At 32.7% G+C, this 13121-nt stretch overlaps 1 pseudogene; it reads left to right on the top strand.

The window, feature by feature from the left end:
• The first annotated feature begins 8718 nt into the window (after nt 1-8718).
• LOC145822071 (MDIS1-interacting receptor like kinase 2-like) lies at nt 8719-11997 on the top strand (annotated as a pseudogene).
• Nucleotides 11998-13121: the final 1124 nt, after the last annotated feature.

Raw genomic sequence — 13121 nt, 5'->3', positions numbered from 1 at the left:
ATACATGCAATATAGATGAATGAACGCACGCATGCATAGCATAAGGTATGCTAAATCAAACATGCCCTAATACTAACCATCAAAAGCAGGTAAGTAAAAGGGAGAAAGAAGTGGGGGTTGGAAGACATGCATCACACACCCGCACGCTTATTACACAATTGTGCCCTCTCTCCAGGGGACCGAAAGAATAATACAAATTAATTAACTAACAAGCTAATTAAATATTACAGACCCGTAATGAATTAAACAAATTAATCAAATTACTGAAAGCAGTAAAACAACCTCGGGAAGAAGGATGAATGCATGCACGCTCGGCTCCACTCGGAAATCCACCGCCATGTCACATGTTGCCTTTGTTTACTCTGCTCTGCACCTCTGAGGACTGTACAAGTCTCAAGGTTACTTCTAGACTACTCCCTGAGCACTGTGGGAGGTCACCGACCAAGGGGAAACACCACCGACCATGGAGAACTGGTCATCGACTAAAAACTGTACCACCGGCTAGGTTTCGATAGTCGACCGGCACTGAAAGTTACCGGCCGGCCATTTCTTCCTGCAGGAGACTGGTTTGTTGCAACAGAGGACAGGCAAGACATGGCAATGCATTTTCAAAGCAATTTATGCACCACCACCCTTCTCAGCATGTTTGAGACTTAGAGGAACATGGTTCTCGACCCTCGGACCATCAATCGTGCATCTCAATGCGTGATGGCCAAATAAGTCGAGTATGCAACTTCAATATTAAATGCACAAAACACAAAACATACCAAGGGACCCCCAACCTCAATCATGGTTGATCAAGAGGCAAGGGATGCATGCTCAATGCTATGCAATCCTAAACATGCAATCACACTAGTGCAACATGGGCATGCCAACAAGCAATGTATAATAAACATGCCAAATGTAATGCAACCTAAACTAATATGCAAACATGCAAGGCATGTGACAATATTCATGGTTAGGCAAACATGAAACAACATGTGAGGGACAAACTCATGCAAATATGCAAAGCAATTTAACACAAGATGCATGCCAAATGCAACACCACTTAAACATGCGACAACATGTCAATGGGCCAAGTATGCAACAACATACAAGGCAAGCATGCAATAATATGCGGGATTGGTCTTAAACCAATTTGGGCAGCTCTCAAATAAGCCCAAATTAGTGGCCAAAATGCTAAGAACATGAAGGCAAATTTACATACAAACATGCATGCATACATGGTCCAATACTTAAGCATAAAGAAGCAACTTTAAGTACACTTAAAAGGGATGAACATGGACATATGGCAAGCATTGATAAACTCTGAAATCATGTTAAGGATGGTGCCAACCAACCAAACCATGCAAATAAGGCATGCAACAAGGTCCAAAACTCAAAGCTAGCCAAGGGGCTCAAGTTTGCATCATCTTCTTCTTTGGTCTATCCATTTCGAGGTAAGGATACCTTACTCCATCTTATGAGTTTTGTCATAAATTTTGGTCATTTTGATTAGTTGGTGTTGTTGGGTAATTTTGGGAAAAGTTAGGATTTGATTCGTAATTTATAAAAAGGGAGTTTTCAAAATGTTAAATCCCATGGGTATATGAGACCTTGGAAAATGAAATTATTGTTGTTATATTGATGAAATTGAACCTTAGGGTTGATATTGAGAATTTGGGGAAAATTCCCTAGCTATGTGATAAATTAATTTGAATAATTAATGTGTGGGAATATGAAATTAAGTTGGAAATTATGAAATTGGAGAGTTATAAAGTTGAATGGTGGAGTTGGATAAATTAATCACTCACCTATGAAAATGTTGATATTATATCTGTATAATGCATTTATTTTCGGTTTAGAAATAACTGCTTTGGGCTATCGGTGGAGGATAGTCTTGATTGTTGTAGATACTGTATGTTGATTAGGGAAAACTGAAACTAATCATATTGAATATGACGATTGGAATAATACATCAAATATGTGTATTGATTGATTCTTGTATATGATGAGTGTTTATATACTTGGAATATGTGTATTGTGTGGAAGGAGATAGGGGATGTACTCCATGGTTTGAGGGAAGATAGGGGATGGACTCTCAAACCTGTTTGGAAGGAGATACGGGATAGACTTCATTAATACAACAAATATGTGTATTAAATTGAAGTATTGATGCAGCAAATATGTGTATCATTTGAAGTGTGGAAATGTTTTTAGTATGAGTTGTAATCTCATGTAAATTGTGAAGTATGGAAGTGTCTTTATATGAGTTATAGTCTCATCGAATTGTTTGGCCAGGTTCTGAGCCATGTTTATAAAATGATTTGGATAAGTAAAGGAAAGTGGAATGTAACATGGACATGATTGTCATGGAACTGTATTGTGATATAAATTGATTTATAAGTGTTAATAATCTATCAAATGCTATTGTTTTAGTCATTGCTCATATTTGGTTTAGTATATCTCTACTGGGCTGTGGCTCACCCTATGTGGGACATCATTTTCAGGTTCATGTGACATGCTACCTCCAAAGACATAGCTTGGAAGGTTTTGGGAGTTGAAGACTCTTTTGGTTGTTTTATTATTTTGATATTACATGTAGACTCAACCTGAGGGCTTAATGTGTATGAGTTAGAACTCTCTTTTTGTAACCAAGTGTTGACTTGGAAAGTTGTAAGCCCATAGGGCATTTACTTTTGTTGTCAACATGTGATACTTTTGTAATGAATACTCTGATAAATAGAAATATGCTTTATTCTCTTATGTCTATGCATGTCAAGAATGTGGGTTTATATGTATTATTTTGAGGGCGTTACAAACATAAAAAAGAATGTTTAGAATTGGTTGGATTTGGCCGGACGTTATGCTAACTCCATCGCTTTAAGAATTGTCACTTATCAATTCATGATATTTTGATGAGACTTGAAGCGTATCTACCTTCCTCTTTGAGCTAAATTCACGATGAGAGGAAGGGGTGGCCATCTTCATTGCATTTATCAATTGTTTTGTCCAAATTGTGTTCGAAATCATCAAGCCATCAACTTGTGTCTATTGATGGTTTCGGACTTGAATTCACTATTCTCTTGAGTTTCATGATAAAGGAGAGCAGAAGAGACAAACATGGCTTAAAGTTGCTCTGTTTGTATTGTTTTCACCCTAGGGCACAAAAAACAGATTGTTGCAAAAAATTAACGCACAACTGGCCTTATTTGGACCCGACCGGGCCTTATTAGGGGCCGGCCGGGCTCCAATGTTTGGTAAACAAGGTATTTTGGCAGAAATATTGGGCAGTGGCTGAGGGTGAAACAAGACAGATTCCCAAGAAGGCAAACAAAGTAGCTTCTACAGACTGTCCGCATGAGCATGCATTCAGTTCTTATGCATTATTAATGTCGTTCATGTTATTGTTACACATAATCTTGTTGCAATCTCATTGTTATAATTATTGTTGTTGTAATTCCTATCACAATGCCTTTGTAATAAATTAGGTAGTTAGTTATTTATTATTCATTCCAAATTTTGTAATAAGTAATTAGTTTAGCTAATTCATTATTCATTTGGATTTATAATAGTTAGTTTAATTCGGACACTTGGACGCTCATTCGAACCCTTAGACACTCATTTGGACCGTCTTACATGAGGGCAAAACATGTAATAATGTGGTGTATGTCTTCCAACTCCCACTTCTTTCTCTTTTTTATTTACTCGCTTACAATGGTAGCATAGAGCATTATGTTTACTTAGAATTGTTCCACAACTTGCATTCATTCGTCTTGCATACATAAGGGTTTGACTCATCCTTCTAACCAATGTCAAAATCACATTTTTTTTTTTTTTGGTGCTCAAATACATGCTTTATCCCATGTCTTGGATTGAATCAAATGCCATGTTAGTAGCCGAACTTGTTAGTTGCATCTTCGTGTGTGTCGTAATAGTCATATTGTATTGTTTAGGAGCATGCATGTTTCCTAATTATTTTTCTTTGTATGGCTTGCCTTGGAGTACTAGGTGAGAACTTATTGCTTTAGCATGTCTCGTGTGTGATTATTGCCATATCAAGCTTATTCCTTGAGGCTAAGTGTTTAAGTGATATACTTGTTTGAATGTCTGTGGATGATGGCCTTTTTACTTAAGTTGGAATAATTTGATTAAATGTAAATAAGAGCTCGCTTTTTTGAGTGACACGTATCCAAAACACCTTTTTCAAAAACAAACATAAAATCAAAGCATTCCAAATTTTGTTAATTGGTCTATACTTGTGTGCATCACATCGTAAAATTAGCCTAATAATCAGAACAAGAGCATATAATGTAAATAAGAATCACATCATGATCAGTAAAGGCCGATCTTTGATCGGGTGAGTGGGGTGCTCAATCCACGACCTTTCCCTCTCATACCTAAGTTCCCGAGTCGAGACATTTTGGTGATGACGGATAAGTGGCTTTTGGCACGAGCCATGGATTTCCTAAATTTTCCAAAAATAGTTAGGTGGCGACTCTAAAATCTGGCAAAATAGTCTATTTTTGGCATTGTCAGATTTGGACTCATTTGTGTTTATCTATTTTACATTTGCACTTGTGAAATCAGATTCAGAACCACGGGAGTCCAAATTGTAGGGCTATCATATCCGAAAGGAGTACGAAAAGCAAGCTACAGTTACCCTTTGTTTTTGGTTTCTAAAAAACAGTCCAGGCATCATGTTGTTGATTTTTACCAAAGCTAGTGGCCATGTTCCTCTTAAGATTCTTTCAATAGAGGATGGTACAGTTCTCAAAACTTTCAAACATCTCCTTCATCAGAATAAGAAGGTGGATTTCATTGAATTGTTCAACGAGAAGCTACTCGTCAAGCAAGAAAATGAGAATCTTTAGATTCTTGATGTAAGGATCTTTCTTGTGGTTTTGAAATAATTTATTTTAATCTACGTTTAATATTTGATATTTGTTATTTGCAGGTTCGCAATTCTGAACTAACAGAAGTTAGCAGAATTGAATTTATGACTCCATCTGCATTTATATTTCTATATGAGAACCACTTGTTCTTGACATTCAAAAAGAGGATGGTGGTTGTTTGGAACTTTCGTGGGGAGCTCATAACTTCATTTGTGGATCACCTCTTGTGGCATCCTACTGCAACACAAACAACATATCTATCATAAGTGATCAGGATCTTATAATTTCCTACTACAAAGTTGATTCAGATGATCCATTATAAGAAGGAATGGTAAATCACTATCACCTGATAATTACTATATTCAAATGAGCAATTCATTGAGAAAAGTACCAAAGCTATGTTATCTGAAACACCTTGTTTGGATGATTGTGATTTGGTTGTTTTGGGCCATTTCATTAAAAGATATGAATTCATATGTTAAAATTTACAGTTTGGATTAGTGATGACTACACTTTCGATATTATTTCATAATTTATCTCACAATACAAGTAAAATGATTTGGCATTTTGTTTGGTTCTTGGGAAAAATGTGCAAGTATAGACAAACGAAAAATTTCGAAACAGAAATTGGGCTTCAAAAAATTATTATTTTTTGACGTAATTGCTCTTCATGATTTGGATATTTATTTTCTTTTGTTGGGGTTTGCCCTATTTTTCTTGGCAACCAAACAAACTTTATCCCATATGATTCACTTGAAATCTAGAGAAATTCTCCAGAAATCCTGAGAAAATCTCTAGACTGGAATGTAGAGAAGTCCAGAGAAATTCTCTGGGAAGGTTAACTTTTGCTTTTTTTTTGTGTGCATTGTGTGTTGAATTTGATGGAATTAGGAAATTTGATGCAAGTTTAGTTTTTGTGTTTGTTTGTAATTGTGGATAGTTTTAATTAATTTTGTAGTTCAGATTGCTAAAAGGCAAGCTGTGATCAATTCTGAGAACACCTATTTTCTCATTCTCTCTCATTTTCTCATCTCTCTCTCTCTCTCTCTTATTAGGGCAAATTTCTCTAGTTTGGTTAAAACAATTTTCTCTGGTTTAAAATTGTGAACAAACACAGAGAAATTTGTACTAAAATTTCTCTAGTTTGGTTAAAATAATTTTCTTTGGTTTAAAATCATTGTGCTAAAATTTCTCTAATTTGGTTAAAACAATTTTCTCTGGTGATCTTATGTATCTTGGTATGTGCACGTTATGTATTTGTATAAATGTTTACTTTTCTATTCAGGCCTCGTTTGGCAAGTGATGATTTTAGCCAAAAAGCCAAATAGTCACTAAAAAAAAAACCAGAAAGCCAAAAACCTATACTAAAAAGTCAAAGATTCACCTTTTTCTCTACTTTTGCCACATCTTTTCGTAAAAAACTAAAAAGTCATTCCAAACATACTAGGTTTTTTTTTTACATCATATTTTAGCCAAATGAGGCCTTAGTTAGTATTGTTTTCATTGATTTTAAAGTAACTCTTTTTGGTTTGTAAATGATCTTATGTAATAGTATCTACTTGGTGATCTATATGGAATGATAAACAAATATTAGAATGAAACTGAATTCTAATTTGGATTGTTCATAGAAGTGCATTTCACCTCATTTACGTACTAAAGGAAATAATTTTCTCTGGCTGGTGATGATGGTATTAGAGCTTAAGATTGTGAAGAATTTTGAGAAAGAGGTGTTTTTCTCCGGGAAGAAATTCTCTTGGAAAAAATTCCAAGAATTTCTCTGGGAAATTTAGAATTTCTTTAGAGAGTGGGAAGTCTAGAATTTCTCTAGAGAGAATTTCTCTGGGAAGTCTAGAGAAATTCTTTGGATCGATGTTGAGGAACCTTAAATATTATGAAAATATTAGATGTCCTTTATGCTATAAAATCTCAATACCAGTGACCCTAAAAAAAGATCCCCTGGAATTTAAGTTTGTGTTAGAGGTGTGAGTCATATATAATAAAATATTTTTATATTACGTGACTGTCAATGTATCATTTTCTGTCTAATTTTTAACAAAAATTAACTATAGGAGTAAAGTGAAAAAAACATAAAACAGGGTCATAGTGAGAAAAATAAATTTTAAGGGCCAAAGTAAGAAAGTGACTGAACATAAAAGGAGCAAAGTGTTATTTACCCTTTTATTTATTGATGTGATATTTATTATATCATTTTTATTAATTGATTTTAAATATTTGAATTTTATCATTAGTAAAAAGATGCTACAATGATTTGTTTTGATTTTTAACATATGATTAACTAAATATATTGGTGAGAAGTTTAAATCATTATATAAAAAAATTTATTTTTATTTTTTATCCTTGTACTTTTTTTAATTTTTATTTTTTTTCTCTATTCTCACATACTAATATCAATCGCCTCCCATTATCACTACCAGTGTCAAAAAGTGGCCAATTTGCCAATGTTGAAAAAGTCATCAGTGGCAACAACAAACAAACAAGTGGACAAATAAACAGATAAATAAATTATTATTCTTTTTATAGACAAAAAAGAATAAAATTTTTGACAATTATCTAAAAAAATTTAAATTTAGATTTATAGGCCCAATGCCTTGAAATGAAAACAAAAGTTGTAGTGAACATTAAGTACAAACTCCCAAAATAGAATAAAAAAAACATTATAAGCACCCATAAATTATAGAAGAAATATCATTTTGTACTCTAAATTTTCACGCATTTTTCAATTTGACCTCAGACTTCATATAATATCAATGTATCCCCTAAACTTTTGAAATTTTGATTAATTTGGCTCCTACCGTCACATTCCTTCTACAATCAAATTTGACTTATGGACATGGAACCAAATTTCATTTTACCCCCAAACTATACCTTAAAAATCAATAAGCCCCCCAAATATTAAAAAAAAAAAATTAATATTTAATTAATAATTTTTTTATCTCAAAAATGAAAATTTTAAATTTTAAATTTTAAATAAAAAAATTTGTTGAGTATTCTTTAAACAATAATTGAAATAAAAAAAAATTTCTCACTCAATTTTGAAATTACTATTAGTCGATCAACTCTCTTAAAATTAATTTGGGGAATAAACTAGTTACAATTGTACACGAGCAACACATACAGTAGCCAAGAAATTTTTGGCTCAATAAGTTTCGCCAAGATCGGCTGGAGATAATTTAGGACCTATGAAGCACATGTACGGGTATGCGTACTAGTACTGGTATGATAAAGATTTGTTAATATAGTGAAATCGAAAAAAAGTAGGGTACGGATACGACTTGATACAAATTTATGTAACCACATTAAATTACTCATATCAGTAGTTCTGGATATTAATAAGTGGGTAAACATTAAATTTTCATTCCTTTTAGGCCTCTTTTGGCAATTACATGTTTTAGCTAAAAGTCAAAAAGTCACTATAAGTTGTCACATCACTCTCTCTACTATTCTCTATATCTTTTCGTAAAAAGCCAAAAAAATTACTAAAATAGCTTGTTCCCAAACGAGGCCTTAGTGACGCTTTTAGAAGATATAATACTTTTTTATTGGTGATTGTATGAAGGCCCACCACAGATTCCGTTTCGATAATCTGAACCGTTCAATATGTAGAAATTATCGAATACTATACATCTATAAAAAATCACGTTGATCAGATATCGATAGCTACGTGATCAAATCAGTTTTGTATAAAACAGATAGATGGTGAAAAAATAAATGGTTGACAGAAATCTGATCCGATGAGATAGTTATCGATATCCGATCAACGTGATTTTTTACAGGCATATAGTAATCGACAAGTTTTATATATTGAACGGTTCGAATTATTGAAATGGGACCTGTAGTGAGCCTCCACGGGCCCCAACAGTACCCTCCAGTCCAATCACGAACTAGAGGGAAGCCCAACCCTATATTAGAAGGTATAATACTTTTTTATTGGTGATTGTAGTCCACAAGTATATATATTAACTTTGTGTTGATTGTTTGGTTACCATTTTTGTCCACGTTTGTTTTTTTAGTTTTTTTTTTTTTAATTATAGTTATCTATTTAAAATACTATTTACATTTTGTATTTTTATACAACTTTTGAGGTTAAAAATCTCACAGGGGAAATATCATTGGAAATCACAAATTTGCAAAGTTTGGAGAATTTAAACCTCTCCCTCAATAATCTCTCTAGTCTCATTCTAAAGGGTTTTGAAGATATGCATGGCTAGGCATTTATTGATATATCATACAATCAGTTGCAAGGTCTTATTCCCATGAGCAACGCCTTCATGAATGCATCAATAGAAGCACTGCAAGGAACAAAGGTTTGTGTGGAAATGTCAAAGGCCTGCAGCCTTGGAAAGTTCCTTCTGCATTGCACAAACACACTCTAGAAAAAAGGACACATGTTCTTGTAATCGTGCTCCCTTTTGGTGGAGTACTCTTACTTCTAAGTGCATTCATTAGACTTCTCATCATGTTCAATTCAAGAAAGACAAAGTCACAAGTTAAAGAGGGTGACACCCAACCCCCGAAAGAAGATTTGTTATCGATATCAATAGTCGATGGAAGAGCAATGTACAATGACATTGTAAAAGCTACCCATGATTTCGATGCCACATAATGCATTGGAAAAGGAGGATTTGTCTACAAAGCGAAGTTACCATCAGCTAATATAGTAGTGAAGAAACTTCATCCGTTATCTGAGAGGGTTGATAGGAAAGATTTCTTAAATGAGGTAAGAGCATTGACATAAATTAAGCATTGAAACATAGTGAAGCTTTTTGGGTATTGTTCACATGCTCAGCGTTCTTTTCTAGTTTATGAGTACCTCGAAAGAGGTAGTTTGGCTACAATTTTTAACAAAGATAAAGAAGCTAAAGAAATGGATTGGCCTAAGAGGGTGAATATTATTAAGGGTGTGGCATGCCCTTTGTCATACATGCACCATGATTGCACCCCGCCTATTGTTCACTGAGACATTTCTAGCAACAATGTTCTGATTGATGACGAGTACAAGGCTCGTGTTTTGGACTTTGGCACTACCAAGCCTTTGAAGCTAGATTCCTCTAACTAGAGTGCATTTGCAGACACATACGGATATTTTGCACCAGGTAAACATAGTTTTATGCTCTCCTAAATTGACAGAGAATCTGAAGCATAACAAAACAAGTGCATTACCATGTCTCTCTTTTTTTGCAGAGCTTGCTTACACAATGAAGGTAACTGAAAAGTGTGATGTCTATAGCTTTGGTGTGTTGGCACTGGAAGTGATCAAAGGAAAGCATCTGGGAGACTTCATAATGTCCTTGTTGACCTCAGCTGTTGAGAACATACAGCTAAAGGATGTGTTGGACCAACGCCTTTCACCTTCCTCCCCTAAAGTTGACGAGGTAATGATGTGTAGTGTAAAATTGGCAATCGCATGTTTGCATGTCAATCCACAATCTAGGCCAACCATGCACATTGTTTCTCAATTGTTATCCACCAAAAAAATTCCGTAAAGCCTCACCTATGTGCACAGAATTGCTGCCCATGAAAATGCGCAGAATTGATCCCTATCTATTCTGTATATTTTTCCGTGCACTAATTTTGTGCACTGAGCAAAACTTGAGCCTTGAGGACAGTGCAAAGCTATTTTGTTTAGTAAGGATATTCTAGATATTAGATAAAACCCAATCTTCTCTATTACCTACTGAAAGATACTTTTCATCTAGGGATTTTTATTGTAAGAATAAATATTGAAGAGTCAAAATCAATAAAAAGAGAGATGTACCCTTAGGGCTTTTCTGGGCCATGTATGTATGGTAGTAACCGAACCACACATGTATGGTGTGGCTTCTCTCTTTATTGTCATCTTATTTATTTTATTTTGTGTTGCTTTTATTTTTATTTTTCTAAAAATTGTTGGCTTCTTTTATATTGATTTGAAAGAACAATTTGCCGGTATAAATTACCAAAATCGTTCAAATTTGATGTTGGTGGTGATGAGTTTGTGGTGGTGATTTTGGGTTTGATGGTGATTTGAGATTTGGTGAATAGGGAGGGAGGTGGTGGTTAGCGAGGAAGGAGGCAGTGGTTTATGATAGAAGCTGTAAAAGAGAGGTGAGAGAGAAAGAGATTAACATGTTAGGGAGAGTCCATGAAAAGCTTGATTCACTTTTTCTATTACAAATAACATCATAAATTTTATCAAATGATGTACTGCAAATTTGTCATTATAAATTTAAATCTTTGTTTTTATTTGTTTTTGTTTTGTTTTGGATTGTGAATCTAAATTTGAGTTTAGTAAATGAATTCTAACAAATTGTAATGAGATTTGTAGAAATAGCTATAGCAATACACAAATATTCTTATATCATCTTTTAAAAGGAATTGGATATTATTCTTTTCAAAGGAAATTGGATATTATTCTTTTCCATTTATAAGGGATCTAAAAAATCTGGATACCATTTATTCAACAAGTACAAATTATGGAAAATGCTATGGTACACACCTATGTATCATATGCATCTTATAACTTAAGAAGAAAATAAGGGATCTAAAAAAATCTGGATACCATTTATTCAACAAGTATAAATTATGGAAAACACTATGGTGCACACCTATGTATCATATGCATCTTATAACTTTATACTTTTTGACTCATAACTAAAAAAATAAAAGAAAAATGTCATAACCAAACACAACACGAGGCATAATTAAAAAATTCATGAGTCATAACTAAAATAATATCATAACTAAAGAAAAAAATTAGTTATAACTAAAGAATAAAATGTCATATTTAGGGGTGCATATGATGCACCCGTTCGAAGAGTGTGTATGTTAGAATTTTCCATAAATTACACATCTACAAAAACTGTAAATTTAATAATCTCAAATTTTTTAAAATAAGGATAACCAAATGATAATTTCAAACATATAGAGCTTTATCACAAGAATATTATTGTTACTACCTGCTATAAGGTTGAGATTCTAAACGTGGTTTGGGCGATTTCATCCAAAGAGTCAAAACGACGTCGTCATTATAGTAAATTGGTGAGCTTCTCTCTTGCAGCGTGGTAGCTTCTGGGCACATGTTCTGCAAATGTTACCAACATTTGGAGATGATCCAAATGCATAAATTAATAACTTTTGTAAATTATTTTTTATGTATTAATGTGATATTTATTATATTATTATAATTAATTTTATTTTAAATATTTGAATTTTATCATTATATGTTTAGAAGTGAGTTAAAAAAAAAATGATCCCTCTTTATTTTAAAGATATGATTAACTAAATATATTAGTGTGAAGTATAAATCATTTGTTAATTTTTTTATCTGTACTTTCCTTCTCTATTTTCATACGGTACACTTTGCTTGGTTAGAGTTTTTTAAAAATATTTTTCAAAAAATTATGCTTTCTTGTTTTCTGTGTTTTTTGTTTTTACTGAATTTTTTTAATATTTTAAGCAATTTTTTTTTTAATTTTTAGATATACCTAACATAAATATACCTACAAAGAAAAAAATTGTGAAAAAAACCTTTTAAAAATTCACTAAATATCAAAAATACAAAAAAAAAATACAAGAATTTAGTACATTTTTTATATTTTTATGTATAAATATTTTTTTAAAAATATTTTTTTACAAATTTTTTACTTTTTAGATACATCTAAATAAGATGTATCTAAAAAAGTAAAAAAAAAAATATTTACTAAAAACAAAAAAACACAAAAACTAAAAATTTAGGCTCTGTTTGATTGTGTTCTAGAAATGTGATTCCAGGTGTGTTTTTGAGTTGGGTGTTTGTTTACGGTTTTTAAAAATCAATTCCACGCTTTGTTTTGCAAACTCTGTCACCTGGATGTCCCCCTGGTCAACCCCCCGGATGTCCCACAGGACATCTCAGCCAGTGAATTTTTTTTTTTTTTTTTTGAATTGACACATGTTATGTTTTATACATTAAATAAAAAATATTTTTCGAATTATTTAAATTTTTTTTATGAGTTTTGTATATAATTTTGAGTTGTATATTTGGTCATGAGTTGTTAGTTTTTGTATCAAATATCACATGTCACATAAAAAGTTTCCCACTCAATTTAAAATTCTTTTCAAAACTCTTTTTAAAATATATAACAAAATAAATTTTCTACACTCAAATTATAATTTCAAAATTTACAAATTCAAAACTCTACCAAACGCAATCTTAATTTTTAAAAAATTTAATTTAAAAAATTATCCTTCAATTTTTTGTAATCAAAG

Source organism: Camellia sinensis, chromosome 3 (genome assembly GCF_055761805.1).
Source record: "Camellia sinensis isolate YWXY chromosome 3, ASM5576180v1, whole genome shotgun sequence".
Lineage (NCBI taxonomy): Eukaryota > Viridiplantae > Streptophyta > Magnoliopsida > Ericales > Theaceae > Camellia > Camellia sinensis.
This window is presented reverse-complemented; position numbering and strand designations above follow the sequence as displayed.